Consider the following 21,605-nt stretch of genomic DNA (forward strand, 5'->3'; position numbering starts at 1 on the left):
TCCTGTCCCAGGGGACCTGTCACCCTCTTCTGGCCTCGTGGACACCAGGCACACATGTGGTGTAGAGATACATGCGTGCAAAAACATTCATATACATAAAATAAAAAAAGAAAATCTCAAAAAAATGACTGCATCTATATATCATAATACTACTGTATAATTTTGCCCTTTTCCTGATTTTCTCAATGTTTAAAACTCTGCTTTTCATTATCAGAAAGACCCAGACTTTTTTTGCCCTAACCTCAGAGCCACACTGTAAAATAAATAACACGACATTCCATTAAATTAGCCTCTATAAAATGGTGCAGTACAGTTTTTTTTTTAAGATGATGAAAAACCTGAAGACATCAATGGCTTTTTATCAGAGAAATTTCCCTCACCTCTGAAGAAGACTGGAATTAATTTAAATAGCACCAGAAATAGAAAAGGAAGGCTGCACCAGCCAAGTTCTCTCTCAAACAGCAAAACTGAGCCTCACAAAGGTGGATGTTTCTCATAGTTCCCATGCTGAGAGAGGTGACCCTGAAGATCCACACATCTGTCTACATCTGGACACGTCGCCTAGCTGTCAGGTGGATAACTCACGTTGGGTGTGTTTAAAACCCAGCTTGCCCCGTGTATGGAGCAGGTCCCACTTAGAACTCATTTCAGTTTCAAAGGGAGATTACAGCCCTTTGAAATCCCTTAAAGGAGAAATTCCACCTCTGCTTTTTATTATCCGATTGCATTAGTTCTTATATTAGGATAAAAAGAAACATATTCTGCTCTTTAAACAATAGGGAAGGGAAACATCACCCCTGGCAGCCTTTCTTTCTTGGGGAATTCTAATCCATTCATATCCTCAAAGGCACTTTCATTCTTTGGGGAAGATTTGAGGGCCAATTAATTGTAGCCCCTTGGGACCCACCCATGCCCTTGAAGTTTTATCTTAGTAAAGACACAGATGCTATTTAAGAAGCTGGGGGTCCAAATGGCATATGAATGGTGAGGTACTGCGAGGAATCACCTGGGTGAATGGAGTGTATGGTTCAGGTCTTGCCTGCTCAATGCTGCAACCCTCTAAGCCAGGCCTGAGACATCTGTGGCTGTAGCAGCTCTCTTTCCTGACCATCCAGGGTACAGACGCCTGGCACACAGGGCATACCCAGAAGGAACATTTTCTTGCCTTGAGCTTTGGTAAAAGGTCCTCACCTTGTCCTGATATATGTGGAGCAAGGGTTGAAGCTGTTGACCTGAGGTCTCAGCCGATGCAACTATAGGCAAACCTTTTGGAACTAGGAAGCTGGTTTTGAGCAGGAAGCTCACAGAACGGCTGCAGGAACGGGACGGCGCGGGGGGGGGGGGGGGGGGGGTTCACTGTGCTTAGCAGGCCTTCTGCGGGCAGGAATATGCTTTGCTTTTAAGTATGTGGCTTTCTAGATACTGTATGTCATCTAGAAGTGCTTTTCATCTCCATTGTAGTTTCTAGAAATATTCATGCTGAATGTCTAGAGCACAAGCCATGCCATGCCAGGCATGTTCTCTGCCTGCTTGCGCTGTTGGTATAAAATATGTAAGTGTTTTGTGGCTGTGTTTTGACCAGCTCTCCCATCATCACAGACTTCACTTTTTAAAAGCTTGGTTCCCACTGCCTGGATACTTTATGATGAAAGTTCATCCCACTGACTCAGCTCTGGAGACTCACCAGCCAGGGCTCTGTTTGACACATAGATTCCAATCCTGGTTAGCGTTGGTTACACTGGCTAACACTGGCTACTCTCCTTGCCTACTAAGCCAGGACTAGAAGTGATGGTGTAGAGGTGCCAGTGTGACAGTCCCCACAAGAGAAGCTTGACCCCCTATTTGTGTCTTCTCAGCACCCTATCTTTCATCACTCAAAGGGCAGAGAGCATCCTGTCTGCCCAGCCTCACCCCCCTTATTATGTTTGTCATGGGAAGGACATGAGCGGAGTTGGCCAAGAGATGCTGCATACGTCGACAATCCAGTCCTCCATTTCAGCTTTTGTTTTAGCGAGGTCTACCTAGTTTTGATACAATTGGCAAGAGAGTATAAAAACAATGTAACTTTAAGCAGAAAAAAACCATAGTATCAGACATGAATATCAGACAGAAGCAGACAGAAATGTCACTGGGCATTGTCAAATGGACAGAGCCTATGGGTCGATGTGCTCACCCACAGCTGGCAGTGGTAGCCTGGGAATTACTGTGTTCAGTGCACACTGGGATCTGTCTGTCATGTCTTGCCTGCAACACATCCTTCCTTCTGTCTGCCTGCCTGTGAGCTGTGTGCAGGATGGGATCCTGGTTGTTCTTGCAGTCCCAAAGCCAGGGGCAGCATGCTTTATAGATTCCACACTCAGAAGCACATGGCAGAGCAGTAGGCTCCCATTGTCTGCAGCATTACTTAATGTAAAGGGAATCAAAGTCCCCACCATAGGGAAGTAGTTGATGAATTCTGGACATCCACATGACAAGGCACCTTATATACACTGAAATGTTTACTTTTGAAGAATAAGGACATGAGAAAATTTATATGGTATATGTGAAAACTGGTTAATTACATAACTTTACATACATAGATAAAAATAAACAGCCTGATCATGTTTTTTAAAACTTTCATTCATTTGCTCAGGGAATTAATGAACATCATTGCCAAATGGCATCATTTGAGGGGGGGGAGAGAGAGAGAGAGAGAGAGAGAGAGAGAGAGAGAGAGAGAGAGAGAGAGAGAGAGAGAGCTTCTATAGAAAACAAACCCCCATTCTCACAGAATGTATTTCATAAGCAGTACAGACAGAAAGCAAAGTACATAAGTGCCTATTTTATTGAGTTACAAGCAGCACAGAATCCGAGTCAGACTCAGGTAATATCTTCACTCATCCTGGAGCCATAACTAACAAAATACCTCAAAGCGAGTCATGTATAAATGACAGTTGTCAAAGCCAGGAAATACAAGGTGGAGGTCCCAGCAGTTGGTGGCTGGTGAGGACCGTCTTGATTTGTCTTCACATGGTAGAAGAACAGAGAGCAAATGGCCTGGTTCCCATGGCTCTCGGCGAGAGCAGAACCCTGTGTTCCAGTACCCCAAAGGACCTACAGCTCTGTGTTTGGAATCAAGTTTCAGTGTGAATTTGGGGGAGGGGGACACAGACATGCAGAGAATAACATGCAGCCTCCAGGGACCTTGAGGTAGGATTGTTAGGGGTTTATAGGTCATTGACTGTGAGAGAACAAGCTGTGTGGATTCCTAAAAGATCATTCTGGAAGGAATAGGAAGCCAAAGGGTGTTGAGCCCAGAGTAAGACCAGTGTGCCCGAGAACAGGCAGAGAGGCCAGTGTGGACACAATAGAGAGCTAGTGCGGTGGGGAGGCAGGGACGGTGCCCAGGCTGTGGGGTCCCGTCACAGACAGGACCTAGGAAGGTCACAGCATAACTTTACCTTTTTTTTTTTTTTTTCATTTTAGTTATTTTTACTAGTTTTTTAAAAAAATAATTTGTATGCCAAGTTTTGCCCTTCCTGAACTACCCTCACATCTGCCCCCTTCCTGAATTACCCCCAGATCTGCCCCCTTCCTGAACAACCCCAGATCTACCCCCTTCTTGAATTACCCCCAGACCTTCCCCCTTCCTGAATTACCCCCAGATCTGCCCCCTTCCTGAATTACCCTCAGATCTGCCCCCTTCCTGAATTACCCTCAGATCTGCCCCCCTCCTGAATTACCCTCAGATCTGCCCCCTTCCTGAATTACCCCCAGATCTGCCCCCTTCCTGAACAACCCCAGATCTACCCCCTTCCTGAATTACCCTCAGATCTGCCCCCTTCCTGAAAACCCCAGATCTGCCTCCTTCCTGAATTACCCTCAGATCTGCCCCCTTCCTGAACTACCCTCAGATCTATCCCCTTCCTGAATTACCCCCAGATCTGCCCCCTTCCTGAACAACCCCAGATCTACCCCCTTCTTGAATTACCCCCAGACCTTCCCCCTTCCTGAATTACCCCCAGATCTGCCCCCTTCCTGAATTACCCTCAGATCTGCCCCCTTCCTGAATTACCCTCAGATCTGCCCCCCTCCTGAATTACCCTCAGATCTGCCCCCTTCCTGAATTACCCCCAGATCTGCCCCCTTCCTGAACAACCCCAGATCTACCCCCTTCCTGAATTACCCTCAGATCTGCCCCCTTCCTGAAAACCCCAGATCTGCCTCCTTCCTGAATTACCCTCAGATCTGCCCCCTTCCTGAACTACCCTCAGATCTATCCCCTTCCTGAATTACCCTCAGATCTGCCCCCTTCCTGAATTACCCTCAGATCTGCCCCCTTCCTGAACAACCCCAGATCTACCCCCTTCCTGAATTACCCTCAGATCTGCCCCCTTCCTGAAAACCCCAGATCTATCCCCTTCCTGAATTACCCTCAGATCTGCCCCCTTCCTGAACTACCCTCAGATCTACCCCCCTCCTGAATTACCCTCAGATCTGCCCCCTTCCTGAACTACCCCCAGATCTACCCCCCTCCTGAATTACCCTCAGATCTGCCCCCTTCCTGAACTACCCTCAGATCTGCCCCCTTCCTGAACTACCCTCAGATCTGCCCCTTCCTGAATTACCCTCAGATCTGCCCCTTCCTGAATTACCCTCAGATCTGCCCCCTTCCTGAATTACCCTCAGATCTGCCCCCTTCCTGAACTACCCTCAGATCTGCCCCTTCTCTACTCACCCAACTTTGTGTCCTTTTTCTCCTCGCCCACCGAATCCAACTTGTGCTGCCCATATACTCACGAACGTGTGGCCTTCCACCAGGGCCTGGCTGACCCACCAGCAGCAACACTCAAAGCAAACTGACTCTCCCTCTTCCAGCTATCGGCTGCCAACAGCTTCGAGGCTAGAGGTTGGACCCCACGTCTGTCTCCCTCTCCATTTTGGGTTTTGTTTGGCCTGAGCTGGCACAGGTATAGTGTGTGTTGTCATAACTGCCCTGAGCTCCTGTGTGTGCTGCCCTGTTGTGTCTGGAGGACACTTTCTGCGCATGCATTCGCCACCTCTGGCTCTCATGGTCCTCCTGCCCCCACTTTCCAATGATCCTGGAGCCCTGGGAGATGGAGGTGCAGGATAGATGTTCTAGCTAGGGCTGAGCATTCTGCCATCTCGTATTCTCTGCACCTGGGCCAGTTGTGGGTCTCTATGTCAATCACGATCTCCTGCAAATAGAAGCTTCTCTGACAAGAGCTGAGAGATGCACTGATCCTTGGGTGTAACAATTCTTTGAAATTTCCATCCGGTGTGTTTTGATTATATTTACCTCTTTACCACGTACTCTGTCCCCCAACTCCTTTTAGATCTACCTCACCTCACCAGCCTCTCCCAACTTTGTGTCCTTTTTTTTTTTTTAACTTTTTAAAAATTTGTTTGTTTGTTTTTTGGTTTTCCAAGACAGAGTTTCTCTATGTATCATCCCTTGGCTGTCCTGGAACTTACACTGTAGACCATACTAACCTTGAACTCACAGAGATCTGCCTGTCTCTGCCTCCCAAGTGCTGGGATCACTAGCATGTGCCACCATCGCCTGGTTTCTCTTTTCAGATTGTATAAATCTTTTGCCTTTTGCTCTTTTGCCTTTAACAACCCACAGAGTCCAGTTTGCATTGCTTAGACACTCCTAGGTGTGGGGCCATCCACTGGAATGTGATGACCTTGGCTTTTATTCTCACTCAGGACAGGACAGAAAAGAAAACAACATGAACATGATTCAAATACTGAAGGGCTCATGCTGGTGTTCTGTTAAGGCTCATTGGGGCCAAGACTGTAGAGTGTGGGTACCTGTGTGCATGGATGTATGGTGGGGGCAAGGCGGGACACAGCACGAGGCTTTGGTGTCTTCACCTATGACACCAGGGCTTAGAGTATGCAGAGCTATTACAGAGACAGTTTGGGGAAAGAATTTGGGACTCACAGCCCAGTATCAACAGTAACACAGCAGGGCCTTAAGAGTCTAGGGTATCCATGACTTAGGCAGCTAGAGGTGAGATAAGGTGACAATTCTTCCAAATCTTAAAGACGATCTCAGGATCAAAGCCACGGTTTAAATATAGTTAGCAATTGGAGAACACACCAGGATCCGCCTTAGTGGCTCATTCTATGTTGTAATGCCCCGCTGTGCATTTGCCGTAGGCTACAGACTGCATGACAGAAAGTTAGGTGTTCACAGGCCGTCTATGCAGTGGGCACTTGGGACATGGCCAAGGGGTATAGAATAAGGAACAGAAATCCCGCCGCTTCTCATGCTTCTCACAGCTTGTTGGTTCCATGTTGTTTCTGAGTCTGCAGCCAAATGTGTGTCTCTCCTTCCAAGGTATTAGAAATGTTAACTCCAGGGGTTGGGGATTTAGCTCAGTGGTAGAGCGCTTACCTAGCAAGTGCAAGGCCCTGGGTTCAAGCCTCAGCTCTGGAAAAAAAAGAAAGAAAGAAAGAAAGAAAGAAAGAAAGAAAGAAAGAAAGAAAGAAAGAAAGAAAGAAAGAAAGGAAGGAAGGAAGGAAGGAAGGAAGGAAGGAAGGAAGGAAGGAAGGAAAGAAAGAAAGAAAGAAAGAAAGAAAGAAAGAAAGAAAGAAAGAAAGAAAGAAAGAAAGAAAGAAAGAAAGAAATGTTAACTCCATACTTCCACTCTCTGCTCTCTGCATAAACACTGAAGGCTGTGGGCATCTTTGGTGCTTCCTAGGACATTTATCTGAAGACAGCCTGAAGAGGAAACTTAGAAAGACCTTGAGAAATCTTCCCAGGAAGGCTCATCAGAACCTCCCCATCCATTCACTGTATATTCTGCTCTCTGTTGTAGTCACATGGATGGAAGGAGGAGGGCTCATCAGAACCTCTCCATCCATTCACTGTGTATCCTGCTCCAACTGTAGCCACATGGATGGAAGGAGGAGCCAGTGTTCTGGTTCTCCAGAGAAACCATGGAGCACTGAGCTCCTGCTGCTGAGCAAATCCCAGCCATGTCTACCTTGTGCCCAGGGTGTCCTGGTGGGTAGGTGGGCTCTCCAGATGTGATCCTGATTAGGACAAATCACTATGGCAGGGTCCCGCCACCGAATGTGAATACTTGGAGGATGCTCACAGAGCTTACACATTTTGAGTTTTCATTGATAAATCTTTAAAAATGGTAGCTGATCTCATCTGTGAATTTTTTTTTTTTTTATTTTTTTAGCAATTGTCCTTGTTTGATTTTCATTTATGGACTATATGAGCTCAAATGCTAGAGTGGCCTTACCAAGGGACAGCCTGGCCTTTGACTGTCCTCAGGTGGCAGCTGGCCCTTCGGCCTGTACATTCCCCAGAGCCCGTATGTTCTGAAAGTCAAGTCACTCAGGTTTGGGTGCCCAGCTCTTGATGCTAGAGAGCAGTGCTGAATGGGACAGCTCCCTGCTGGGCCTCTACAGATGGCTGCCACAGCCCTCGGAAGCCAGGGGCAGATGCAGGCTGCAGCTGGAGTCAGGGGCAGACAGAGACTCACTGTATTTAGCCCTGCCTCGGATGAGCTGGAAGGCCCCACTGCCCCTCCCACATGAGAACCTCCCACATGAGAACGGCTCCTTACCTTTCATCTGAACACCATTGTCACATGTCCTTTCTTGGTGACACACCTCTGTCTAAATCCACGTTCAGTGATACCAGGACCTGGAAATCCCAATACATATCCTCTGGACCGTGATGCTTACCCATAATATCAGTGTGTATGTGAAGTATCCAACTGCTTGGGGTTGAGACTAGCACAGGGGACAGAGGGATGCTTCAACACTTGGAACTGGTTCACTACAGGAAGCTTAGACACCAGCCACCTGTCACCGTGGGTCTGGGGAAAGTGTGTACAGAACAGCCCAAGACACAGCTAGATATTAGCTTGTAATCACGGTCAACTTCTCGGCCATGAAGAAGCACGCTAAATTCTTTCCATGCCTGTCTCTGTGGACACCGAGCAGACACTTCAGGGCCTAGTGTGACGGAGCCTTCAGTCTTTGCTTCATTGAGTCAAATCCAATCCCACGCCTCCTTGTGTCTCTCTGTTTCCCACATCTGAAACCTGCCTGTCCTTACAGAACGGAACTCAAGACACATGGAAAAACCAGTGGTTTTGGAGGAAAAACAGAGGCCAGGCTCTTCAGAGTGCGGATGTGACCTGTCATCTGACCCACGGAGGAGGGCACCTTTACTAGGGCCATTTTGGAGCATCCTTCCCTCCCTCCATTTCCCCTCCATTTCTATAGACTCACAATGAAAAGTCCTCCCTTACATTCATCTCTCTGTGATATTTAAAGGTGCCTCTCCTCTCTTGTTGCTATTCCCAAAGCAGACAGTGAAAGCTTCATTGTATGCAAATCGTGGGTCTGTGTAATCCAAATTCCCATAATCCATAGGTCATAACAGCTTTGAAAGAAGCCCTCTGCCAGTAGAAGCTGGTTTTACCATCACACAAAGGAGCGCATGCTGAAGGGCACACTGACATGTTGGAGGGCACACTGACATGTTGGAGGGCACACTGACATGTTGAAGGGCACACTGACATGTTGAAGGGCACACTGACATGTTGGAGGGCACACTGACATGTTGAAGGGCACACTGACATGTTGGAGGGCACACTGACATGTTGAAGGGCACACTGACATGTTGGAGGGCACACTGACATGTTGAAGGGCACACTGACACGTTGGAGGGCACACTGACATGTTGGAGGGCACACTGACACGTTGGAGGGCACACTGACACGTTGGAGGGCACACTGACATGTTGGAGGGCACACTGACATGTTGGAGGGCACACTGACATGTTGGAGGGCACACTGACATGTTGGAGGGCACACTAACATGTTGGAGGGCACACTGACACGTTGGAGGGCACACTGACACGTTGGAGGGCACACTGACATGTTGGAGGGCACACTGACATGTTGGAGGGCACACTGACATGTTGGGGGGCACACTGGCATGTTGGGGGGCACACTGACATTTTGAAGAGCACACTAACAAAGGCTCCCATTTATCTATTTTCTCTGTGTGCAACAACAGCACTTAGCTCCTGGACAGAGAGCAGGGTGCATTCTAAAGCATCACCTTACCTTCCCCATGCTCGGCCCAGAACCAGAGGTGCAGAGAGGGAAGGGCTGTGAGGGGTCAGGGGTGCCAACTGCATAGGCACGAGCCAGCCCGAGTTCCTGTTGCAAGGTGAAGGAGACCCTGTTCTGCTTTTGCAGACCACTGTGGGTGGAAGATGATACCTCTCTGTATCCAGCCTGTTGGTGACCATGGATGTGTACTCTCTCAGACCTGCCATCTGTGGCCAGCTGAGGGTCAGTTCATGAAGGACCGACACCCACGACCTCCATGATCATATACTCAGAATGCACATCTACCCTCTCTGTCAGGATTATGATAAATGTCATTTGAGCAGGGGCAACATTGTGTGACCCCATTGGCATGTCCACCTCAGGCTTAGGGCCTCTAGTGGGGATGAGGAGCTCTTAGAGTCCCTGCTGATCCTCCCTGAGTACATACTTTAACAATTCAGCCTGACTTGGAGACTGTGGTTCATCTCCACCGCACTTCAGAACGCCCAGGACACCCATTTACCCTACATCGCTGTCCTCTGGCAACATTGCCCACCCTCTATCCTGTCCCCTCCCTTCTCCTGTAGCCTTGTCTCCGCCACTCTCTGGTGGATGTGCTCAACTCCTGCTCTCTCTTATGTTGGGTGGCCGTTTGTTCACCTGAGGGAGACCAGCTCCCCCCCCCCCGGGGGGGTACTCTTGAGGAGGGAGAAGTAAGAAATACATAGACAGAACTATAGAGGAGAGAAAGAGTTAGAAACACTGGATAGCCTTGGGAGGGCCTGGGTCAAAACCCGCCGGCCCCTTCTGTCTCTACTAAAGGGCTTTTATAGGAATGCCAAGGGGTGAAGCAAAAGACACCCCCCCCAGCACAGCCAAGTACAGTTCATCCCAGGTACCTGGTGACCTTGCACATGGTCAAGCCATCCCCTCATGTAGCCCTGCTGGGTAAAGCAAGCTCAGATCTCACCAGGAGCTTTTGTGGGCTCCCACACTCACCCTTACTGCTGTGCTCTGCTGTTGCTCACAAGTCTTCCCTCTTCCAACTCCGCTCCGTGAGTTTCCTTTCCTTCCTTGGCTCTCCTAGCCCGCATTTCTCTCCCCTGCAAGCTTCCTCTCATGGCTCTTGAATCCCCAGTGTCTTTGTAGAAGCCCTACCCACTGTCTGAGCTCCCCTTTCTGCTAGTCCCCTCCATGGTTCCTAGCTCATGTGGTCATTCCTGACAGCAGCAGCCCTTGCTGGGCACTGGTTCCAAATGCCCCACTCTGTCTTCAGCCTGCCCCCCAACTCCAGTTTGGGATATGATTTCTATTCCCTCCTATGGATCCCCTTTCATGATCCCTCCCTCTCCTGGGTCCTCACTGCTTCCCCATCACGCTCTCCTCACTCTTGCTGACCTCCTGTACCTTCAGGACATGGACCCTCTCTATGATGGTCACCATCCACCCATGTAAGGGGACCCGAGGGAGTCATCCTCTCCTGGACCTCCTGCAGCTTGGACAGTGATATCACAGATTTTGGAGACCTTGCCCCTGCTCCCACTTCCTCTGTCCCCTCCAGCAACATGATCACAGACAGCATCTAGAAGCCCTTTGGTCCTGGACAAACCTCCCTCCTTAGCCTCCACAACACCAATGGCATGGATGGGAAGGAGTAGAGGCCCATTTCCTTGTCTTAGTCAGGTTTCTATTTCTGTCACAAAACACCATGAACCCAGTATCGTATAAAGGAAAGCATTTAATTGGGCTTATAGTTTCAGAGAGTTAGAGTCCGTGATGGTGGAGCAAAGGCATGGTGCCAGGAACAGCTGAAAACTCACATCCTGGTCTGCATGTAGGAGGAGGCACACACACACACACACACACACACACACACACACACACACACACACGAGAGAGAGAGAGAGAGAGAGAGAGAGAGAGAGAGAGAGAGAGAGAGAGAGAGAGCACTGGAAATGGTACAAAGTCTTTCGGAACCTCAAAGCCCACCCTCAGTGACACACCTCCTCCAACAAGCTCCTAATCCTTCCCAAACAGTTCCACCAATTAGGGACCAAGTACCCAACCACATGAGCCTTGGAGGCTGCTGTCATTCAAATTACCACAAGTCTCTTCAGCCCTTGTCCTCATGGCAGCTTTAACCCCTGCCTTCTACCCAGTATGCTCTGCTGGCCTGGGTCCTCTGCCGTAGGACAAGCTAGGACCCCAGACATCTTTTCCCTCCTAGAATTTCCACATGGGGCAATGTGTCCCTTCGCAAACATCAGGTACTCCTGGCTTTCCCAGCCTGTCTGCCCACACTGCACTCACTGTGGGCTTGTAGCTTATTTGTTGTCTACCCCAGGACATGGCAGCTCAGACTGCTCAAGGACTTCCTCCTGTCTTCTTTCCTGCAGCCTTAGGGACCGTGCCCGGCACAGGCGGCAGACTGGAAATCTTTGAGTACGCGTGCTCTCTTACTGATGGGATGGCTTCACACTTCGGTAGCTGAGAACTCCCACCGTCCCTGCCCCTTCGTCTGCCTGTGATGACTCTTCTGCCACATGCCTAGGTTGTGACAGCGAGGCTGTGCTGGGCACCGTTATCTCCCACTCTACCCTGAAGAGTTCCCACAGCACTTTACGTACACTCAAGGACTGCGTGAGTGCAAACTTTCATTTCTCCCTGGAAGGTCTCCCTGCAGGTTCTCGGGGTCCCCTGGCATCACCCCACCCCTGACTGTGCATGCCAAGCAGGAAGCTGCCGTCTCTCTGCTTTACACGTCTATGGAAACTTGACTGCACCCTCCTCTTTGGAGAGCCTCTTCCTGGGTGGAGAAACCTGTGGCCTTTGCCTTCAGTACTTGGTGTGTTTTGTTTGATTTCACCTCAGTCCTTTGTTTCCGGCTCCCATCTCTTCCCGGCAGGGAGCCAAACGGCATCCTTTTTATGCCATGCATCTTCCCAGCTGATTGAGTTGGCAATTTTCTTCTTTTCATTCCATCCAGCGACTTGTCGTTCTCTTTCTGCACTCGCAGCTTCTTACATTTCTTGCCTCTATGGTTCTTTCAATGTGTTATTTTCATTGAGTCTAGAAAACATTTGCTCACTATTTCTGCACACACTCATCCCTTCTCTTTTCTCAGACCCTCTTTGGCGCTCCAACATGAAGGTCCTTGTAGGGTGGGGGAAAGTGAGTACCATACTCCGTGGGAGCTAAGAGCAGTGACTGTTCAGCTGAGAGGGAGGTGTGAGATGGACACTTCTCATCAGTCCCGACCGACCGCAGAGTCCCTGGGGATGCTGTGAGTTGGGGAAGGGACTACGCTGTGATGGCTGCCGCTTGGCTTTATCCTGGGCAGATTCTGTGTGATCGTAGAGCTGAGGGTCCTTTGCTTCTGCCCTGTGAAGACGTGGAAGAGGAGGAGGAGCCACTACCCCAGAACGGGGAGGCATGGAACAGCAGTGGGAGCAGGGCTGATCCTAGGAGACAGGTGCGCTTCATCTGAATCTGTAATAGGAAGGTGTTGCCAAGACAGTCCAGCAGCAGCAGCAGCAGCAGCAGCAGCAGCAGCAGCAGCCACAGCAACAGCTAACCTGTGTGAGGTCCTGAAGGAAGGAAGAGAACAGTCACCCTGTGTAGTGACCTCCCGTGTCCAGAACCAGGGTGCGCAGTCTGCTCCCCTCTCCTCCCTGCACTTAATCCTTTACAGAAAGGAGGAGATCTGGCAATGTAGCTCAGCTGGTAGAGCACTTACCTAGCACAAAGCCCTGGTTAGACCCCTAGCTCTGTATAATACCAGGTGTGGTGGCCCATGCCTGAAATCAGAGCATTTGGGAAGTGGAGACAGGGGGATTAGACATTCAAGGTCATCCTTTGGACTATATACTGAGTTTGAGATCAGACTAAAGAAAAAGAGAAACAGGGAGGAAGGAAGCAAGCAAGAAAGGAAGGAAGGAGGAGATGGATGAAGGGAGGGAGGGAGGGAGGAGACAGAAGGAAGCAGGGAAGAAGAAGGCCTAAAGGCCACAGGACAGAGGTTGTATTTTACAAATAGACCTTTAGTCTCAGTGACCCCAGTGACTCCCTGGCTTCCACCAGCCTCCTTCTTCTCCCATGCAAATGAAGATAGTGTGATGGCTGAGCCCAGCATGCTTCTGCAGATGAAGAACAAAGCTGTGGCCTCGTGTGCACAGAACTCCGTTCATTCATCACTGCACCGGCCAATCGCTTCCAGCCAAGCCTGCTGACTTCTCCCATGTCACAGCCCCTGATCACTTCATTAACGTTCATTACCGGCAAGAAGAAGGTCACCTCTGACCTCCACCTCCGACCACATCAGCCACGTGGCCAAGTTCTAATTTCAGCCTAGGAAACATGAACATTTCAAAGGCCCTAAGTGTTTTCAGGGGGGATCACAGCCCATCAAGAAACGGTGTGTAGAGCCGCTGAGAAGCGTCTCCTGTGAATGATTGTAACAGCCACTCACTCTCCACAGACCGGTGTGGCCAATACTAGCAGTACCCACCCACATCTTGTCTGTGTCTTGAGTGCTTCATGGCTGGACTGAACACACATGGCTCCCTGGACACACATCTGCATGCAGTGTGGACCCTGTTGGAAATTCTCTCTGGGATCAACTGTAAGCAAGTGTTCCTCATGTCCTTGGGAGCTTTGACAGCCCAATGACTAAATCAACCACGACTCTGAGGAGGCCTATAGGTCCTCACCAACTCCATCCTCAAGACTTTTGGAAGTCCTGGAGAGTTGGAGTTACTGTCTCAAGCAGACCTAGTCAGAGAGGTCTGGGGATGGCAAGACCCTGTGTTTAGTGACCAGCAAAACAGTAGGGCAAGTAAGTCAGATGAAAAGATGGCCAAAGGACATCTTGGAAGATGTTCAAGGGGAGACAATCTTTGAGAATTCTAGTGGGCAGAGCATGACGGGAAGAAATCGGAGTAATCGTGAACCACATCACAGGTGTTAGGTGTATCCTGCTGGTTTCTGTTCATCCGTCCTCTATATCACCGATTCTTCATTCCCTTCCAGAGCCTGCAGGACAGAGCACAGTGCTGGAGACAGGTGCAAACTAGCCCTGGCCCTGTGGGATCAGAGACAGGAGGATGTCTCTCAATTACTAGGGGTGTTACATTTGGAGGACACTGAGAATCATGGAGGTGGGAGATGCTCCCAGAATGGGAGGCAGGAAGCATCTTCAAGGGGAAGTAGAATAGAGTCGCCAAGGGTGGACGTGGAAAGCTGTCTGGGAGACCCAGGCACCGTGAGTCCAGAGGAAGAGACAGGAGGGACAGCCCGATCTTAGACATGCCTGCCGAGGAGCATACAGGCTTTCCCCAGGCATGATGGGACACTTTTGGAGAGTACTGAGCAAGGTGGAGATGGCTTCTCCATTGTGCTAAGAGGTTACCCTGGTCACAGCAGATGGGGATGTAGACCCCAGTAGGTGAGGAGAGGGTGAAGCTTCCTCCCCTTAGCCCATCCCAGGTCTCCTGCAGATGACATGTGACTAGAGCCATGTTTCCTGATGGGCCTTGTCTGGAGGCCTGAGAGATTGGGCTCTCGGATGGAAGTGAAACACTGAGTGTGAAGAAGAGCCAGAAAACTCGGGACATGGTTTGGGCACAAAGCTGGCAGAATCTGGACGTAATTGGGTGTTGAGTGAGATGAAGCTGAGTAGCCTTCTCGGTTTCTATCTCAAGCAGCTGATGGATAATAGACTGTTTAAGCTGACAGTGATGGGCTGAGGAGTCTGAGATCCATTTGGCTCCTCCAAGTGAAGGCCAGTTGCTGAGAGTCGAAGGCCACCAGCTCTCAGGGCCGGGATTCCCACTTCCGGTCAGTGGAAGAGGAGGCTGTAGAGCACTGGGAAGAGAAAGGAAGGTGAGGTACAGCATGGAGGGTCCCTTCCCCAGGGGAGTCAGCTGATGTCAAAGGCCGCAGAAGTCCTGATCTGCAGAGTGCTTTCCTCTAGTGCAAGGACACCAGGGTCATCCAGACAGTCACCTGGAGCCTGGTCCATCTCCGCTGGAGCCAGACCATGTCCATTTGGAAATGCAACCACCACTGTGAGAGCAGCGTGTTTCTAGGTGCCCTCAACAGCCTCCCTTGCAGAAGGACGGCTAAGAGGCTAAGCATGGTCCTAGTCTGCATTGAACCTCAAAAAGAACCGAGTTCTAGTACTCAGTGAGTCGAAGACCAGCTCAGAGCCTTGTCTCATTCTCTAAAATTGTTGACTTGACCCCTGCCACAGGCGTCTGAACAACAGACCCACCCACTGCACCCAGCTACCCCCCCTCCCCACAGCACTCTGCCGCCACCTCCTTCACAGATTCTAAATGGTAATTGCCAGCCCTGAGAGCTGGCACTGAATGTCCCCCAAGGGTCAGGGATCAGACAGGCCAAAGAGAAGGCCTAGAAAGGCTTTTGCCTCAAAGGAGCTCACCACACCTCACGGCTGTGGGCAAGATGGGCTGGTATCCATATTTTCATCACCATGTCCAACAGAGACACCACACAGTGAGAGCTCAGACTTCATACTCAGGCAGGTGGCCCTGAGCATGGATGCCAGGTCATGCAGCTGTGTGTTCTGAGTCAATTCCCAGCACTGGATGCACATCTCCAAAGGAAGGGGTGGTTTCTGGCTAAGAGTAGAGGATAGAGCCCTGTGACCAGATTATGGCAGCCTGGGCCTTTGCATTCCCGGGGACTAACAGGAGGCTGCCCAAGGCAGAAGAAATGACCTGAACAAGGATAAAAAAAAGAGACATAAGCCACACCAGGCCAGTAGAACCAGATGCCTGGTGACCCAGTGGCAGTCTCTAGTGGCCATGGGCTGGACAAGAAGAGCTGACCCCAGGACCAGGAGAGCCCTGTGGAACACTGCTGTACCTGGAGAAGACAAGGCCAAGGTCAGAGTTCAAGTCTGGAGCAGAGCAGGACCAGGAGAGCTCCGCTGGGGCTGGGAATGGTTCCCCCAGCCGAAGGGCTGCAGACAGGAGGGGAATTTGCTTATTGCCAACCCGTTCACTCTAGTTTAACAGAGGCTATGTTTCCTGAGTTACACGGAGGCTCAGAAAGCATCCTAAAATTCATTTCCAAGTCCTGCGGGATATAGTTTCCCAAACCATGATCTTCCTCCGTGTGCCCCAACAGTCTTTCATCCTCTGTTCCTCTGGCGAACCTTTACTGAGTCCCTGAAATTAAGGAACCCCAGAGGTTTCCAGTGGGAGGGTTGGCAGGCCTGAGCTACAGGATTGTCTGAGGATATCGGTACCCAGGAGGCGATTATTCCTGCAGCTTGGTTCTGACTTCTAAGGAGGAATATCATTTGTGGCCAAGCTTAACTTGAACTTAGGTTATCCATGGCACCTCCTCCACAAATAGTAAGTGGGAAGCTTGAGATTGCTGGCGTTGCACTCAGGCTCCACCCACTCTAGCCTCTGCTGACAGCTGTGGAGAAACCTTGTCAACACAGCTGGACTTCCATCACTAGACTTCTTCAGTGTTTTTTTCTTCAGAATTTTCATCTTTGAAGAGTTGGTCCATTTCATCTGAGAGGCTGAATTTATTTCTATACTTATGTGTGTGTGTGCACATGCGTGTGTATATGTTTTTATGTATTTTTATATACTCATGAGTGTGGGTGCATTTGTATATGTGGGCACACATGCATATGGAGACCAGATGTTGATGTCAGCTGTCTTCCTTGATCATATTATATTATATTATCATATTATATTATGCTGTATATTGAGGTAGGCTCTCTCACTGAACCCAGAGCTCCCTGATTTAGCTAGTCGAGCTTGCTCTGGGGATCCCCTGCCTCTGCATCCCTAGTGCTGGGATTACAGTTAGGCCTTTTGCCCATCTGACATTTTGTGAGTGTTGGTGATCTGAATTCTGTTTTTCTCTAACCTCTAACCTCTGAGACAGCTCTAGTCTGGTTGGTATTGTTCACACAGTTTACTCTGGTGCTAACCTTAACCTCTTCACTCTATTGCTTTAGGGCTCAGTGGTAATGTTCTGCATTCTGCGTGCTTCAAAAATCTGCATCCTGCCATTGCACAGAGAATTCCATGTCTGTAGGTTAAGCTTGTTGACGCTGTACTTATTTTCTCCATCCCTGTGGATTCTCAGTCCATGTGTTCCATCATGTACTGATAGATGTGTATTGAAATGTCTTCGATAATTGTGATTTGCCTATTTCCTCCTTCAGGTCTGTGTGCTTTTGCTTCATGTCCTACCGGCTAAAGGACCCACTGCATGGTTTTTATGACCCCAACATGTTTCCTTATTGACTTCTTCAGTTTCTGCTACTTTAGCAGCCCTCTCAGTGCTTACAATGTAGGTCTGTAAGTTGCTGCAGCCTGACTCCAGGTAACACCACCTGCATTTATGTGCTCCTGGGCTTGGTGCTAGCATGGTCATTCGTTGCTCTTATTCAAATGTTATCAACCCTATACCGTGTTGATTTTTCAGTCAATTTTGAAAGGAGGTCAGTATAGACTAAGAGAAACGTAATTGCGCTCCCACCGTGACCAGTGGTCCTGACGCCCCGATTCCACCCTAAGGATTCACATTTCATTTGGTGCCATTTTCCCTGACACAATTGAACCTTTCCTGCAGAGGGATCTGCTGATGATCAATCCTTTCAGCTTCTTTTTCTTTCCTGAAAAATGTTGATTTTGTTTCACTTCCTTTAGTTGATCTTGACATGAAAACCAACTATAAAATCTTAGGTTGACAGCTGCTTTTTTTTCTATTTTTATTTTTATTTATTTATTTATTTTTTGAGCTGAGGACCGAACCCAGGGCCTTGCGCTTGCTAGGCAAGCGCTCTACCACTGAGCTAAATCCCCAACCTAGCTGCTTTGTTTATAATTTGAATGTTGCTTCTCCATCTTGTGGATTTTTCTGAGAAATTTACTCTCATCTCAAAGGCTTCCCCTGTATGGGAAACACTTTCTACTTTGAAGCTTTCCCAGACACCATAAGTTCTAAAGCTCCACGCTACAGATTTGTGTGATGTGTGGTTACCCATGGTTGAGCTTATTGGGCCTTTGAGCTTAGAGTCTTCATCAAATCTGAAGCAAAGTTTGACCATGCTGTCATTGTGTATCTCCACCTATGTGCACGCCCCTCTGTCCTCTCCTTCTGGGACTCTGACTCCACCCCACTCAGGCCTTTGGAAGTTCTCTGGCCTGCTTCCACTTACTTCCTAAATTCTTTTCTTTGTGTTTTCTTTTGGGAAGTTTCCATCAATGTGTATTCAAGTCCACTGATAATTTTCCCTGCAATGAACAATCCATCGCTAATCCTTCCCTGCTGCATTTGATTTCAGACGTTACAGCTCTCCTATCTAGTGTTCATTTTGTATTTTCTGAGTCTTCACGTAAAATTTTTGAACATATGGGACACAGTTATGGTAACTTAATTTCTCCATCTGTCAATCCGAATGCCTGTATCAGTTCTGGTTTTGTTTTGGTTGATCGGGTGTTCTCCTCCTTACAGGTCATATTTTTCTGTTTCTTTGCCTGCCTGGTGATTTTTTGATTGGATGCCAAATGCTGAGAATTTCATCTTGTTGGGTGCTGGGTGACTTTGAACCTCCTTCAAGATGCAATTGAGTTTCTTCATGTTCTGGAGTCCTGCTTTTGATTTGTTAGGTGGGACCAGTGCCTTTTGAATCTAGGGCTCTCATTCTCCTCTGTGGGGGTAAATTCTGAGCACCCTACCTGGTGCCATCAAAACTGCCAGGTCCGTGGGTGGGAAAAGACAGTACCGCAAGGTCTATGTGAATGCTGGGTACAATGCCTCTCTCCCTTAAGGAGACCCTTGGCTTCCCCTCACGTGCATCCACTGCTCAGATGTTGCTAAGTCTCTGGCCACCTCATCTCTGGCGTTCGTTCTCTCTCCTCTGGGGCTCTGCCTGATCTCTCCACACTCTCAACTCTACCTTCTCAGTGTTAGGAGCCTGGTGCACTCAGCCTGGTGCTATGTCCTAAAAACAGCGCAGTAAACTGGGCTATTGGGGGCTCATCTTACATTCACCATTTCACAGTGACTGCTGGCCTTCAGGTCTGATCTAGAGTTGTGAAAACTGTTGTTTCATACAGTTACTCTGTTTTGTTGTTCGTGTCTGTTATAGGAAAAGTATAGATGTGGTCCTATTATTCCACATGGGCCAGAGGGAATTGACAAGGTCTACAGTTGTTTGGAGGCTCTCTCCATCTATATTGGACCCACCTTTCTTAATGCCCCAGTCCCTGAAATGGCCCAGACACTTGGTAGCTGTCAAATGCATGTAGGCTATGGGAATAAATAAATGAGTAGATTACTTTAGCCAGGGAGTCTCCATGCAAGTGCAAGCTTCCAAGCTTCAGGCTGTGTTGTCTTCCACACTGATGTGTGCATGGGTCTGTTTCCCATAGACTAAATTACCAACATCAAGGAAGGTTTTTAGTCTCTTCTTGCAGCGACCTGGAGGCTTAGCAACTCTGTCTTGCATCCATGAAGCTTTCAGTGAGTGCTTCCTTCGGAAGGAATTCACACTGGGACCTTTATAAATGTGTATCATAAGTTTGGGCTGAAATGTGAACACAACAAATATGTCTTTGAACTCAGCAATGTCAGGTTTTTATTCTCAGCTCTGGTGCTATTTGGTTGATGATTGACAGCACCTGGCAGAGTTAATCACAGGCAAAGGGATGCTTGGGAAATGTACCATCACTAATGTATGGAATGTCTATAGGAAAAGGAAGGAAAGAGATTGTTAAAATGGGCATGTGAAAAGCTCTTGAAAATCAATGAGATAAAATTCCAGCATAACCTGGAAAAAAGACAGGGTCAAGACTTTACCACGCAAGGACACCAGAGCCCACAGACACTCTGCTCCCCACTGTCACCAGGGGTATGGCACCTTTAGGGGTGCCAGTCACGTGATAGGCAGTCCCAGGTCAGGCTGATGGGTGTCTGGCAAGCAGCAGATACTGAAATACCAGCAGAAGCAGGTGTCAGCCTCACAGGAAGAAACCCTATCTTCTTTAGGACATGGAGGGTATTGCCATCCACAAGAGTGATCGTGTCACTGAATGGTGACACAGTGGGTGAAGACACAGGAGCCCCTCAGTTTCCACCAAGCTAGAGGAATAGGAACAAGAAGCTGATCAATTTCTCTTCCTTTCCATGGTAATTTTGCAGTTTTCAAGTTACCCAGCCTTTCGGAAGACCCGTAGTTCACATTGAGGTGACCTCAAGTGAGTGAGCTATCCCTGCTTCTAAGTCTAAAAGTGCCTCAGCTCTGAGCCTGCCTTTGAGAGGCAGAGATGCAAGTCAGGCAGGGCTGCCACACTTGACTTTTCCTTCCCGCATGGTCAGATACCTGACTTGAAAGCACCGGGTGTTTCATTGTTCAGTGAAGTCTGTTGGGCGATCTCCAGCCGCGCCCCCCACTCCCCAGAGTGTTCAGCCCTTGAAGATGTGGGAGCCCCACCCCCCATCCCCTGGAGCCTCCAGAGACAGACCCTGCTAAAACTCCAGGAGAGAACAAAAGCCCCCTCCTCGAAGGCAGCGCTCTGCGTGGTGCTGGAAGAGTCCGGCGCGCATCGCCCCCTTGTGGTCCTGCTGCAGATGAAAAGACTTCAAAGGCAAGTGGACAATGTGTTCTCTATTAGGAAAAGGCTTGGCGAACCCTCTTTTCTCCACATGCGTGAACACACGCAGCGGCAAGTCAGAGAGATACCACACCACAGTACCCTCCTCTGCAGTAAGGAAATAACACTAACCTTAGGATTGAAAAAAAAAGATCGGGATTCCAAAATCACAGGGTGTCCGAGCTGGAAAAAATGTCTAAGATGATCTTATTCAAGAGGAAGGGAGAGTGGACCCCAGACAGGTAGAGTGGCTAGCCTAAGATCACACAGCCAACTGCTGGTGGTTTGGGAAGTAGCCTTGGCTACACATGCCACAAATGGCCCCAGGGCTTGAAGAGCTCTGACCCTTCCCTGGAGGCTGAAGGACCCTGGTAGAGGGAATCCTGAGATCTAGGTGGACGTGGACGCTGTCTGACACTGTTGCTGTCTGTGGCTACCCTCACTTCGAGCAGGCACCATCTCTTCCAGGAGCCAAGGTTCAGGCCCTTCTGCCCACCACCCAGCCAGAGAGACTCAGGGGACTGTAGGTGGTGATGAGTGAGCCAGCTTACTAGTCCTGGAGCCTCACTGGCCCCCTTTCTCTCAGATGCTCTGGGTCACTTTTCCTTGGCTAAGGTACTAGTTAGGAGGGGTTACTCGGGGGCTCACAGCAGGTTGCAAATTTTCTTGTGTTTGTGTTATTATTTAGTATGAAGTTAAAACTGTGATTTGTTTTATCGTGATTATATATCAATATATATATCAATATATATATATCATGACATTTCCCATGCTAGCCACTTCCAGGTAAGCAGTTCAGTGCACTGACCACACTCACAGTGTTATGCAGCCATCACTGCTCAGAAATCTTCCCAAGCTG

The sequence above is a fragment of the Peromyscus maniculatus genome, chromosome 13, assembly GCF_049852395.1.
Source record: "Peromyscus maniculatus bairdii isolate BWxNUB_F1_BW_parent chromosome 13, HU_Pman_BW_mat_3.1, whole genome shotgun sequence".
In the NCBI taxonomy this organism is placed as follows: Eukaryota; Metazoa; Chordata; class Mammalia; order Rodentia; family Cricetidae; genus Peromyscus; species Peromyscus maniculatus.